This window comes from Mustela lutreola, chromosome 1 (genome assembly GCF_030435805.1).
Source record: "Mustela lutreola isolate mMusLut2 chromosome 1, mMusLut2.pri, whole genome shotgun sequence".
In the NCBI taxonomy this organism is placed as follows: Eukaryota; Metazoa; Chordata; class Mammalia; order Carnivora; family Mustelidae; genus Mustela; species Mustela lutreola.
The window spans coordinates 181,333,785-181,346,932 of NC_081290.1; the positions used below are offsets into that span (position 1 = coordinate 181,333,785).

General features: G+C 37.2%; 1 protein-coding gene and 1 pseudogene across 1 annotated transcript in view; one reads left to right on the forward strand and one right to left on the reverse strand.

Moving 5' to 3' along the window:
* The window catches only part of DDX10 (DEAD-box helicase 10), a 277,722-nt gene that overhangs the window by 239,876 nt on the left and 24,698 nt on the right, over positions 1-13,148 (forward strand). The window lies entirely within an intron of this gene.
* LOC131818738 (ubiquitin-ribosomal protein eL40 fusion protein-like) lies at positions 12,714-13,101 on the reverse strand (annotated as a pseudogene).

Genomic DNA, 13,148 nt, shown 5'->3' on the forward strand with positions numbered 1-13,148 from the left:
GGCAATATCCCATTTAGCATATACATATGTATTTACATATACATAGCATATACATATGTATATACACATATACACACATATATATACATATGTATGTACACATAGCATATACATATGTATTTAGCATATACAAAGGCACTCTGTGTAGCTCCGGCACAAAATGAAAGACTTTTATAGGTAGGGAGGAGCAGGAAAAGGATTTGTTTGTTTGGTTGGTTTTGTTTATCAAAGAGAGGCTTGTTTCAGGCAAGATCACCTTCCTATAGGGGATGGAAGGGGTCTCTTGGGCAGATGACCTCACTAGTGATTCCAAATTATCTGGTTCTGGGTCACTTTCGTGGGAGGGGCTGAACCCACAACTAGGCTAGGTATTAAGTCCTGGTTTATTGATGTGGGACTTGGCACAAGTGACTCCATTTGAGGCCTATTTTGGCTTTTTTTAACACCTCCAAATGTTTCTGTATAATTTTAGTCTCTGGAGAGAACATTCATGGGCTCTCCCTGTTTATTATTCAGTGATATTTTCCTATCCATCTAACATATGTTTAAAACATAGAACCTACCTTTGAAGTCATTGCTACATGCCAGCATTCCTTCTGCATCTGATTCATAATGATTTTTTTCCCTAACAATTCCTATGATAGCTTCTAGGTCATCCTTAATCTGTGTGCAGCAGACATGTCATTTCATTCTTCTGGCATTTCTTACCCTCATAGTGACATTTCTTTGCTACCACCTCGTTAGTATAACTTGTTCTCTAGTAGCTTCCTGTGCTCCACCCTCTTAACTGGCCTGTAAATGCTTCCAAGCTTGAAACTGTGTTTTGTGTCAACAGCTGTAGCTCCTGCCTCTACTTCTTTGTCCACTGTTATTATCATAGGCACAGAGAAGGTCCTGAAATATTTGAATTGATTAATTGATTGATGAAGGAGAATTGTAGAGCAAAAAAAGAAAAGTCTAACCATCAGCACCTATATAATTGGTCCTAATAGTTTAAATGATATAAGAGAATAGAATAGATGGTTGGAGAACTGGAGAAGCTAACTTCAGATAGTGTAATGGTGAGGGACAAGAAGACCAGAATACCTTAAGATGCCAAAGCATCTTAACTTAAATGTTCAGATGGAAAATAATTAAACATTACATGAAAATTTAAATGGTTTTAATTTCAGGCACAGCTATTAAACTGTATTAACAGAAATGAAAAGGAATTGGTAAACTTGTCCTATACTGAAGAGAGATCATCTTATGTTGGGGAAATTACCAACCAGGGCTTATTCCCTTTGGCACATGTAAGGACTTCCTAGCAGTTTTGTTTTTGTTTGTGATGTCAGTGATTATCTAGTGTACCCTCTCTTCTTGTAGATAAAGAAACCAAGGCTTCAGGAGATAAAATAATGTGTGATCACAGTACCAAGTTAGGGACCTATCATGATAATGTGCATAAATCAAATTGATTCCATGTTTCTAATACTCCAATGAAGTTATATAGAATTACTCTAGCATTAGGAAGGGTGGCTCAGGAACATAGTCCAAGACTAGTTTTATGTCATTTGGGTAAAGACTTGATCCATGAACTAACTATAGGATAGATGTGACTAGATTATAGTTTCCCAACTTCAACATTACTAACCTCCTATATAGATAATTCTTAGTTTTGGTGGATTGGGAGTGATTGTAGACTGTTGAACACTATCCCTGGCCTCTACCACCAGTTCTTCCCTAGTTGGGACAACCAGAATTATCTCAGACATTGCCACATATCCCTTAAGGAGCAAAATCTCCCACTGGAGTAGAACCAGGATGGCAGGTCCATATTATACTTGTCCAGTATACACTTTGTGTATATTCCTTTGCATTTAGCCCAAGTGGACCTTCTCAGTACAGCCTGTATCAATCAGTTGGGATTCCTACTCAAGGTAAAACCTATTTGCCATTCCCAAACTAAGGCAGAGTGTCGGGTAGTTACAAGGTGTAGCCGAAGTGTGAAATGCCTGTGTATACTCTACCTCCATTTTTCTCCCTTTCCCCTTCTCTGTTAAAATGACCTCAGTGAAAATGAATAAAGATAAATGTAAACTAAAACCAAAATTGTATTTAGATAAGTAAAAGTATTCACAGGTAAATCCATATACACTAGAATTTTGACAGTGGTAATTGCTGCTGTTCCTGCTGTTTATAATACCAGCACCAGCACAGTTTTACTGTATTGTCTGAGTTGGGCTGCATCTTTTTTCCTTCACCTCCCATAAACAGGAAGAGGTGCTGGGATTTTGTGATGTCAGCTTTCGAGGGCTCTCCTGGCATGCTCACGGGTTTTTATTTGCTGTGTTGTTTCTAATCTCAGCTCAGTAATTGCAGCAGCAGTGAGTGTGTCAGCCTCTTGGTCATCTTTGCTCTCCCAGTGGGTTATTCTCTGCTTATTAACTTCACATTTTCTGATATGAGTTTACTTTTATGGGACCAAATAACACCAATTAGAAAATGGCTCAGTCCCAAAGTAGCTTGAGCCAGTTTCTTTGAAAGTTTCTTCTAGGTATTTCTTTGTCCTTTACCTCAGTGATAACCCGAAATATTCAGCTCGAGTAACACTTTTGTTGCTCTACATAGAGAGACATAGTCAGTAGGAAGTAGGCAAAGGAGAGCCAGATGTAGTGGAGAATGACTGAATCTAGGGTCGATAATTCTTCCTCAGAGAAGCACAATAGGGTTTTGAAGAGTGTACCTCTGTCTCCCTCAGCACAGTGCAGTAGAATTTAACCCATCCTTAACCCTCTGTAGAATCTCAGAATTGTCGTCTCTAACACCGATTCCTGGGATTCTGATGTGTGGGATTCAGCTCCTTTAAGTTAGCATGACAAGAAGAGTTCTCTTGCTTAAGAGTTCTCAGCAACAATGAAAATAACATGACCTTTAGTTCCTTTGAAGGAGCTTTAAGAATGTTTTCATTAGTAGCTCATTTATCCCCAGAAAGAGAGCAGTGGGATAGGAGGAACAGTAGTGTCCCCCATAGTACAGAGGGTGTCACCTGTCTAGTCAGCAGCAGATGGCTGGGCTCCAGCAGAGGCTCCGAGCTTTTGTGTGCTATTTTTGAAAACAGAGAAGGGAGAGCTTGCTTTGACACCATGTGGTCTCTTTCTTCATCTTCCATCCTGCTTACACATTGGCCCAGGCTGTGTTTTACTCTGTAGCTTTCCCTTCTGGTTCCTCCTTACTGTGGAATTAGCATAGGTAGAGTTACTACACGATGTGTTAGCATTTGTCATTATCTTCGTTGTTACTAAAATAGAACAGTTTGGTAGGAACCTAGCTCTTTGCTGCACTGGACTTGGTAGCATTGTGGGATTCATTGGTCTGCTAGGAATGGCACAGAATCATGTTCTTGCCTCTAGTGAATTTTGATACAGACTTTTATACCTTCAGAGGAAGAAAGACCTCAAGTATTAGAATTGTCTTTGTACTAAGTGATTTTTTAATTCTTGATCTCCCCAACAGGCTATGTAAATGTATTTATACTGCTTTCAGAATATTTGGCTATTTTCTATATGTGGTGCCAAGAACTGGAGTAAGAACTTTCTGTATTATTTAAATCATGTTCTACTTATTTAAGAATTAAAAATATCCCCTTACTGGTTAGTCTCCAGCTTGTTGTAATATTTCTTCTGTCTGTTCTTTCAACTAAGAGTTTTTTAGTAATCATGTAGCAGGTAATAGTGAGTGCAGGTACAGAGGATGAAACATAAAAAAAAAAAACAAAAAAAAACACCTTTCTGCTCTCACGTTTTTAGTTTAGCAGAGGTTGCAGATAGCTAAGCATGCAATTAGGGAAAAATAGGATGGATACTTGCTGTGATCTGTGCCCTGGGAGAGGTGGAGGTGAGCAAGGTAGGGAGGGAGGGAGCTCGGGTGAGGAATCTAACCTGGGCTTGGTGGCTCTGGAAGAGCTTCCTGAAGGGAGTGACATCTGAATGAAACCTGAATGAAGTTTTCAGTCTTGCCTGAGCAGGGAGAAGATAGGTTGCCCTTCTCAATTGTGCGGTCTTTGAAATGAAACAAGAGTATCTTTAACCATATTCCAATTAAACTCTTCTTTCACTAAAATTGTTCCTTTTAGCTGTTCCTCAGAAGCTGGGAGATTCGGTTTTGAGCATGTAATGTAAGATTAATTTTTGTATATCTAGTAGCATTCATCATCCTTGGTTTATGGCCATCTTCATGTGAATTGCTAATGATGAAAATTTGCAAAGTATTGAATACGATGAAAAAGAAGCAGCTGGGTGTTCAAGATAGTCATTATTCAGTCAAATTAAGTTTTTAATATTTATAATCCTAACCTTTTTCAAACAAAAAAAAAAAAGAAAAGAGAAGAAGGTTGTGGTTAGACTTCTACTGCCTGATAATGTGTCAGTGTTTTTTTCACAGACCAGTTTCTGGCCTTGGCAGATTGCTTTATAAAAAATCCTTCCAGGGGAGGCGCGCTTGGTCGATTATTCTAGGTGGCATAAGACCCATTACATCTATAATTTGTACTGAGACTGTTGGCATAGTTCAGACATGATAACTTCTATATGGATTGACGCCTTTTCCTGCACAGAGTAAACTGCTTTACATCTCCCATCTGGAGTTGTCCTTTTCGGCTTTTGCGACACAGCTCTGCATCGAAAGATTGATGAAGGATTTTTGTTCTGTTTTTTTCATTTGTTGGGGGTTTTGTTTTATTTTTCAGCTGTGTTCCCTGTTAGCTTTCTGGTTTTGAGTGAACTTGAGTTATCTTTAAGATTTGTCTCCCGTGTAACGGAGGTGACCCACGTTCTTCTGTGTGGTGTCTCCTCATGTTGTTCTGTGACATTTTTTCACTACTTCTTACTACCCAACTTCTCTTCTAGGACTAAACAGTCAGCTTTGTAACATGTGGAAGGCTTTCCACCTGCAACAGAAATACATATGACTCAGAGGAGAATTTCTGGGGAAGGAAAATGGCCAGAAAGCATTTTCATTTCTTTTTAACTGTTTTTGGTTGGGACCAGTTATGCACATTCCATATTTTATATGAATTTTACTGGAATTATTGGTGCTTATTTTTTAAGGGGAATTTTTTTTTTCCTCAGAGTCTAAGTTTTGTGAAAAGAAAAATACTGTTAACTACAGTTCCATTTACTTGAATCTCCGTTTGCTGGTGAATCTAGTTGTGGGTGTCAGATGAGGAAAGAAGTCAGCTCAGCTTAATGATATATTGACTTTATTGTGTGCCTGCCATTCTTTCCTTTCACTCTTTGTAACTTCAGGAGACTTATCTGATTCTAATATGCCTCGCAGCTTTCAAGGGAAAATCTCCATCGTCTCTTCTTATTTGTGAAATACAAGGAATTATCACATTTCATAGGGCTTTGATCAGAACTTCATGTGAATTGTGGTTGACAAGGAGTTAATTTTACTTGACTTTCTTTAAATTGTGTTCATTTGGTCTTTCTCCACTTTGTCATTGTCCACAAAACACAACACAACATAACACAACAAAATGAAACAAAACAAAAAGAATATCCTGTGTGGCACATAGCATGAATGAACAAACTTAGATTGGTTGGGTGTGGGGAAAAGCAGTATTATTTGTCTTGGGATTCACAGGGGAAAGGATGCTACCCATCGAGGAGGGAAAGTGTTATTTTCTGGGTGAGGTTTAGGATGGGGAAGATGTATTTAGGAAATTTAGAATTTAGGAGGCTCCCAACGTGACCTTATTTGCGATCCCGGTTTTTTGCCCCGTGCTTTCTGTTTCTCTCATTTAGCCAATCACTGTATAACTGGGACTCAGTAACAGAAGTTTGTCATGTTTCAGAAGTGTTAGGGCCTCTGGGACGATGATGAATGAGTCCAATGCCAAGAAGCCAAAAGAACCATGTAGCAAGGGTAATTAACCAACTAGTAGGGTTCTCATGGCTGCTACCCAGAGTCTGGTACAACCAACTAGTAGGGTTCTCATGGCTGCTACCCAGAGTCTGGTACGTGGCAACTTTGTTTTCACTGAAAAGACTATTGAGTACAACACTTTCTTAGGACGATCCTTTTCTTCATTTCTTCATTTCTTCATGGCCTCATGTAGAATGAATTTCTAACTAATGATTATATAGCACTCCATTATTTATACACCATAATTTCCTTATCTACTCCCCTTTTAAAGGTCTAGGTTGTACCTTGTTTAGGTTTTTTTCATTTATGTTGTTTGATTTTGTTTACTTTTGCTTTTGCCATTATAAGTATTTTTTAAATTGAGATAATATTAGTATATAACATTATATTGCTTTAAGGTGTACAACATTGTTATTTGACAAATATATGGAATACAAAATAATTACCACCAAAAGTCTGCTTACCATCTGTCAACATACAATTTGACTCCCTTTACCCATTTCACTTACACTCCCAACTCCTTTCCCTTCTGGTAACCATCAGTCTGTTCTCTGTTATCTGTGAGCTTATTGTGGTATTCTTTTGTTTGTTCATTTCCTTTGTTTTGTTTTGTTTTTCAGATTCTGTGTATGAGTAAAATCATACAGTACTTATCTTTCTCCGTGTGATTTATTTTACTTAACATAATGCCCCCAGGGTCCATCCATGTTGTCACAAATAGCAAGGTTTTGTTCTTATTTATGGCTGAGTAGTAATCCATTGTTTGCTTATACCACAACTTTATCCATTTATCTATTGATGGACATTCAGGTTTTTTCTGTATCTTAGTTATTGTAAATAATGCTACAGTGAACCTATAGGAGTCCATATATCTTTTTGAATTGGTGTTTTCGTCTTCTTTGAATAAATACCAGAAGTGGAAAAGCTGGATCATGCAGTAGATCTGTTCCTAATTTTTGAGGAATCTGTGTGCTGTTTTCCACAGTGGCTGTAAAGTTTGCATTCCCACCAACAGTGCACAAGGGTTCCTGTTTCTCCACATCCTCATCAACACTTGCTATTTCTTGCCCTTTTGATAATAGCCATCCTAACAGGTGTGAGGTAATATCTCATTGTAGTTTTGAATTGCATGGTTAGTGATGTTGAATATCATTTCATGTATCTGTTGGCCATTTGTATGTCTTCTTTGGAAAGAAAGATCTATTCAGATGGCCTGCCTATTTTTTAAGGTCTTTTTTTTCAATTGTTGATTCACATATTCTTTATTTAGTTTGGTTATTAACCTTTTATCGATATGGTTTGCAAATACCTTCTCCCATTCAGTAGGTTGCCTTTTCATTTTGATGATGATTTCCCTTGCTGTACAGAAGATTTTAGTTTGATGTAGTCCCATTTGTTTATTTTTGCTTTTGCTTCCATTGCCCCTGGAGTCAGATTTACAAACACATCATTGAGATTGATGTCAAGGAGCTTACTGCATAAGCTTTTCTCCAGGAATTTTATGGTTTCAAGTCTTCTGTTCACACCTTTAATCCATTTTGAGTTAATTTTTGTGTATGGTGTAAGATGACAGTCCAGTTTTGGCTGACCAATTTTCTCAACACTATTTATTGTAGAGACTAGCCTTTCTGCATTATATGTTCTTGGCTCATTTGTCCCAAATTATTTCTATAGATGTGGGTTTATTTATAGTTCTGTTCCACTGACTGTGCGTCTGTTTTGTGCCCATTCCATATTGTTTGGATTACTATAGCTTTTAGTACAGTTGAAGTTAAGAAATGTGCTACCTCTAGCTTTGTTCTCCTGTTAAAGATTGCTTTGGCTTCTTAGGATCTTCTGTGGTTCCATACAAATTTCAGGATTATTTGTACTCTTCTGTGAAAAAATACCATTGGAATTTTGATAGGGATTATACTAAATCAATAGATTCCTTTGGTTATATGGACATTTTCACAATACTAATTCCTCCATCCATGAGCACAAAGTATCTTTCCATTTATTTGAGTCTTCAGATTCTTTCATCAGTGTCTTACAGTTTTTAGTATACAGGTCTTTCACCTCCTTGGTTAAAATTTTTTCCTTGGTATTTTATTCTTTTAGATACAATTTTAATTTCTCTTACATTTGATCATTAGTGTATAGAAACACCACCGATTTCTGTATATTTATTTTGCATCTTATAACTTTACTGAATGTATTTATTAGTTCTAACAGTTTTTTGATGACTTTGGGGTTTTCAGTAATAGCACGTTATTCTGCAAATAGTGATGGTTTTACTTTTTCTTTTCAATTCTTTCTTCTTCTGACATTTTATTTATCTATCTATCTGTCTGTTTATTTATTTCCTAATTACTGTGCTTAGGACTTCTAGTAATATACTCAATGAAAGTGATGAGAGTGGGCATTGTCTTGTTCCTAATCTTAAGAGGAAAACTTTCAGTTTTTCACCATTGAGAATGATGTTAACTGTGGGTTTGTCAGTATGCCTTTATTATGTTGAGGTACATTCCCTTTATACCTCTATGAGAGTTTCTGTCATAGATGTCATAGATGTCAAATGTTTTTTATGCATCTATTGAGATGATCACATGATCATATGATTTTTATTCTTCATGTGCTGTATCATGTTGGTAGAGTTACAGATGTGGAATCAGTCTTCCATTCCTGTAATAAATCTCACTTGATCATGGTGTGTGATCCCTTTTAATGTATTGCTGAACTTGGTTTGCTAATACTTTGTTGGGAATTATTGCATCTATGTTCATCAAGGATATTGGCCTGTAGTTTTCTTTTTTTGTGGTGTCTTTGGTTTTTGTATCAGAGTAATGCTGGCCTTGCCAGATGAGTTTGGAAGCATTCTCTCCTCTTCAGTTTTTTGGAGGAATTTGAGAAGAATGGGCATTTGATCTTCTTTAAATGTTTGGAGGAATTCACCAGTGAAACCATCTGGTCCTGAGCTTTTGTTTCTGGGAAGTTTTTGATTAAGGATATACTTCCCTTATAGAAGTTGGTCAATTCGGATTTTCTCTATATTCATGATTCATTCCTTGAAGATTGTGTGTTTATAGGAATTTATCCATTACTTGTAGAGTGTTTGATTTGTTGGCATATAGTTGTTTGTAGTAGTTTCTTATGGTCCTTTGTGCTATGGTGTCAGTCGTTATCTTTTATTATGATTTTATTTTTTGAGTCCTCTCCTTTTTTCTTGATTTTGGTTGAGACGAGCTTGATTTTTCTTGAGACTGGCTAAAAGTTCTTCAATTTTTTTGATCTTTTCAAAGAACCAGCTCTTAGCTTCATTGAACCTAATTGAATAAAAAATTTCTTTTTTATTATTGTTTTAGTTTCTATTTCATTTATTTCTGGTGTGATCTTAATATTTCCTTTCCTCTACTAACTTTAGCTTTATTTGTTCTTTTCTTAGTTGCTTTAGGTGTGAATTTAGATTGCTTACTTGGGATTCTTCTTGTTTCTTGAGGTCTTGAGGCCTGTACAGCTGTGAACTTCCCTGTCAGAACCACTTTTGGTGTATCCCATAGAATTTGGTGTATCATACTTTGTTTACATTTGTCTTTAGGTAATTTTTTATTTCTCCTTTGATTTTTTTTTCAGTGACTTATTGGTTGTTTAGTAGCATGTTGTTTAACTGCTGTGCTTTTTTGTAGTTGTGCTAGTTTTCTTCTCTATACCATTGTGATTGGAACAGATGCTTGATAATTTAAATTTTTGAATTTATTGGGACTTGTTTCATGGCCTAACATGTGAGCTCTCCTGAAGAATGTTCCATATATACTTGAGAAGAATGTGCATTCTGCTTATTTGGATGGAATATTACATATACATTTATTAAGCTCATCGGTTTAATGTGTCATTTAAGACTGATGTTTCTGTTTTGATTTCCTCTCTGGATGATCTGTCCATTGATGTAAGTGGGATATTATAGTCCCTTATTATTATTATGTTGCTGTCAGTTTCTCCCTTTAGGCCTGTCAGTATTTATGTATTTTGTTGCTCATATGTTGGATGCATATATATTTATAAATATTACATATTCTTGTTGGATTGACCCCTTTATCATTATGTGGTAATGTCTTCTATTACAGTATTTGTCTATTACAGACATTGTCTTCTATTGCAGTATTTTTTTTTAAAGATTTTATTTATTTATCAGAGAGAGAGAGGGAGAGAGAGCAAGCGAGCACAGGCAGACAGAATGGCAGGCACAGGCAGAGGCAGAAGCAGGCTCCCCGCTGAGCAAGGAGCCCGATGCGGGACTCAATCCCAAGACGCTGGGATCATGACCTGAGCTGAAGGCAGCTGCTTAACCAACTGAGCCACCCAGGCATCCCTGCAGTATTTGTTTGTTTGTTTTTTTTTTTTTTTGTATTTTTTTTTTAATTTTTTATTTTTTATAAACATATATTTTTATCCCCAGGGGTACAGGTCTGTGAATCACCAGGTTTACACACTTCACAGCACTCACCAAAGCACATACCCTCCCCAATGTCCATAATCCCACCCCCTTCTCCCAAACCCCCTCCCCCCAGCAACCCTCAGTTTGTTTTGTGAGATTAAGAGTCACTTATGGTTTGTCTCCCTCCCAATCCCATCTTGTTTCATTTATTCTTCTCCTACCCACTTAAGCCCCCATGTTGCATCACCACTTCCACATATCAGGGAGATCATATGATAGTTGTCTTTCTCTGCTTGACTTATTTCGCTAAGCATGATATGCTCTAGTTCCATCCATGTTGTCGCAAATGGCAAGATTTCATTTCTTTTGATGGCTGCATAGTATTCCATTGTGTATATATACCACATCTTCTTGATCCATTCATCTGTTGATGGACATCTAGGTTCTTTCCATAGTTTGGCTATTGTGGACATTGCTGCTATAAACATTCGGGTGCACGTGTCCCTTTGGATCACTACGTTTGTATCTTTAGGGTAAATACCCAATAGTGCAATTGCTGGGTCATAGGGCAGTTCTATTTTCAACATTTTGAGGAACCTCCATGCTGTTTTCCAGAGTGGCTGCACCAGCTTGCATTCCCACCAACGGTGTAGGAGGGTTCCCCTTTCTCCACATCCTCGCCAGCATCTGTCATTTCCTGACTTGTTGATTTTAGCCATTCTGACTGGTGTGAGGTGATATCTCATTGTGGTTTTGATTTGTATTTCCCTGATGCCGAGTGATATGGAGCACTTTTTCATGTGTCTGTTGGCCATCTGGATGTCTTCTTTGCAGAAATGTCTGTTCATGTCCTCTGCCCATTTCTTGATTGGATTATTTGTTCTTTGGGTGTTGAGTTTGCTAAGTTCTTTATAGATTCTGGACACTAGTCCTTTATCTGATATGTCGTTTGCAAATATCTTCTCCCATTCTGTCAGTTGTCTTTTGATTTTGTTAACTGTTTCCTTTGCTGTGCAAAAGCTTTTGATCTTGATGAAATCCCAATAGTTCATTTTTTCCCTTGCTTCCCTTGCCTTTTGCATTGTTCCTAGGAAGATGTTGCAGTATTTGTTTTAAAGTTTATTTTGTTAGGTAAGAGTTTTGCTACACCACTTTTCATTTCCATTTGCCTGGAATGTCTTTCTCCATTCCTATACTTTCAGCCTGTAGGTGTCCTTACTTAGGTAGTCTTTTTTAGACAGCATATAGAATGGTCATCCTTTTTTTTTTTTTTAAAATCCACTCAACCACTCTGTCTTTTGATTGAAAAGTGTAGTCTTTTTACATTTAAAGTAATGAATTATCAATTGATATATATGTATTGCCATTTTGTTTATTGTTTTCAAATTGTTTTTGTAGTTCTTTGTTCCTTCTTCTCTTGCCTTCCTCCCTTGTGATTGATGATGAATTTCTTTAGTATTGGCATGGATTCCTTTCTCTTTGTTTTCTGACTTTTCTGTAGTTCCTCTGTTCCTTTCTTTTTTCTCTCTTTCATTGTGGTTTGATGGCTTTCTGTAGTATTGTTTGGATTTTTTTCTCATTTTTTTGATGTATATTTACTGTAAATTTTTGTTCTGTGGTTACCATGTGAGGTTCATATATAACATCCTTTGTGTATAATGGTTGGTTTTAAGTTGATAGGAACTTCAATTGAACACATTAGAAAAATTTATATTTTTACCCCCCCCCACACACATTTTGTATTTTGATGTCACATTTTTTATCTTTTTATTTTATGCATCCCTTAACTAATTATTATAGTTTGGGTACTTTTACCACTACTGTCTTTTTAGCTTTCTACTAAAGCTAAATGATTGATCCACTGTTTTTTGTATATATTTATCTTTTCCAGTGAGATTTTTACTTTCCTATATTTTCTTGTTATTAATTAGTGTCATTTCTTTTCAGCTTAAAGAAATCTCTTTAACATCTCTTGTAAGTCCAGTTTAGTGGTAAATGAACTCTTTTTTTTTTTTTTTTTTTTAACTCTTTTGTTGTTGTTGCTTTTGTTTATCTGGAAAACTCTTAATCTCCCCTTCAACTCTGAATGATAACTATGCTGAGTAGAGAATTTCTTGGTTGGAAAAAGTTTCCTTGCAACACTTTGGATATGTCATGCCACTTTCTTACTCCAGTAAAGTTTCTGCTCAAAACTCTGCAGAAAGCCTTAGAGGATTTCCCATGTACTTAGCAAGTTGTTTTCTTTTGCTGCTTTTGAGATTCTGTCTTTAACTATCTCCCCCAATGACACCCAGTCATTGAAAGGGAAACTTTATTGAGGCCCCAGAGCCTTGGATCCCAGGCAGGAGGGAACCATTGTGGGCAAAGGAAGAGCCAGTGGAGGGGCCTTATTTTACTTCTTGGGGTGCAGGTTGTTGGGGTGGCCACCTGCTTGTGGCAGTTGATAGCACAGGGTGTAGATGGGCATGACGCTAGAAGCAGATCATCTTGTCACAGTTGTATTTCTGCGCCAGCTGGCAGAGGAACAGCTCAGTGATGCCACCCTGCAGGTGAAGTACCAAGTACAGAGTAGATTCTTTCTGGATATTGTAGTCTGAGAAAGTGTGGTTATCCTCCAGCTGTTTGCTCCCCAAAGTTGGATGCTGCTAGTTAGGCAGAATGCCCTCCTCATCTCTGATTTTGGTTTTGGTGTCGCTGGGCTCATAGTTAAGGGTGGTGGTCTTGCCTGTCAGGGTCTTCATAAAGGTCTGCCTATTTGTGTCCACAAGGCCACCATCCATGAACCACTTGGCCACTTCATTGAAAAGAAAGAGTCTCTATCTTTAAC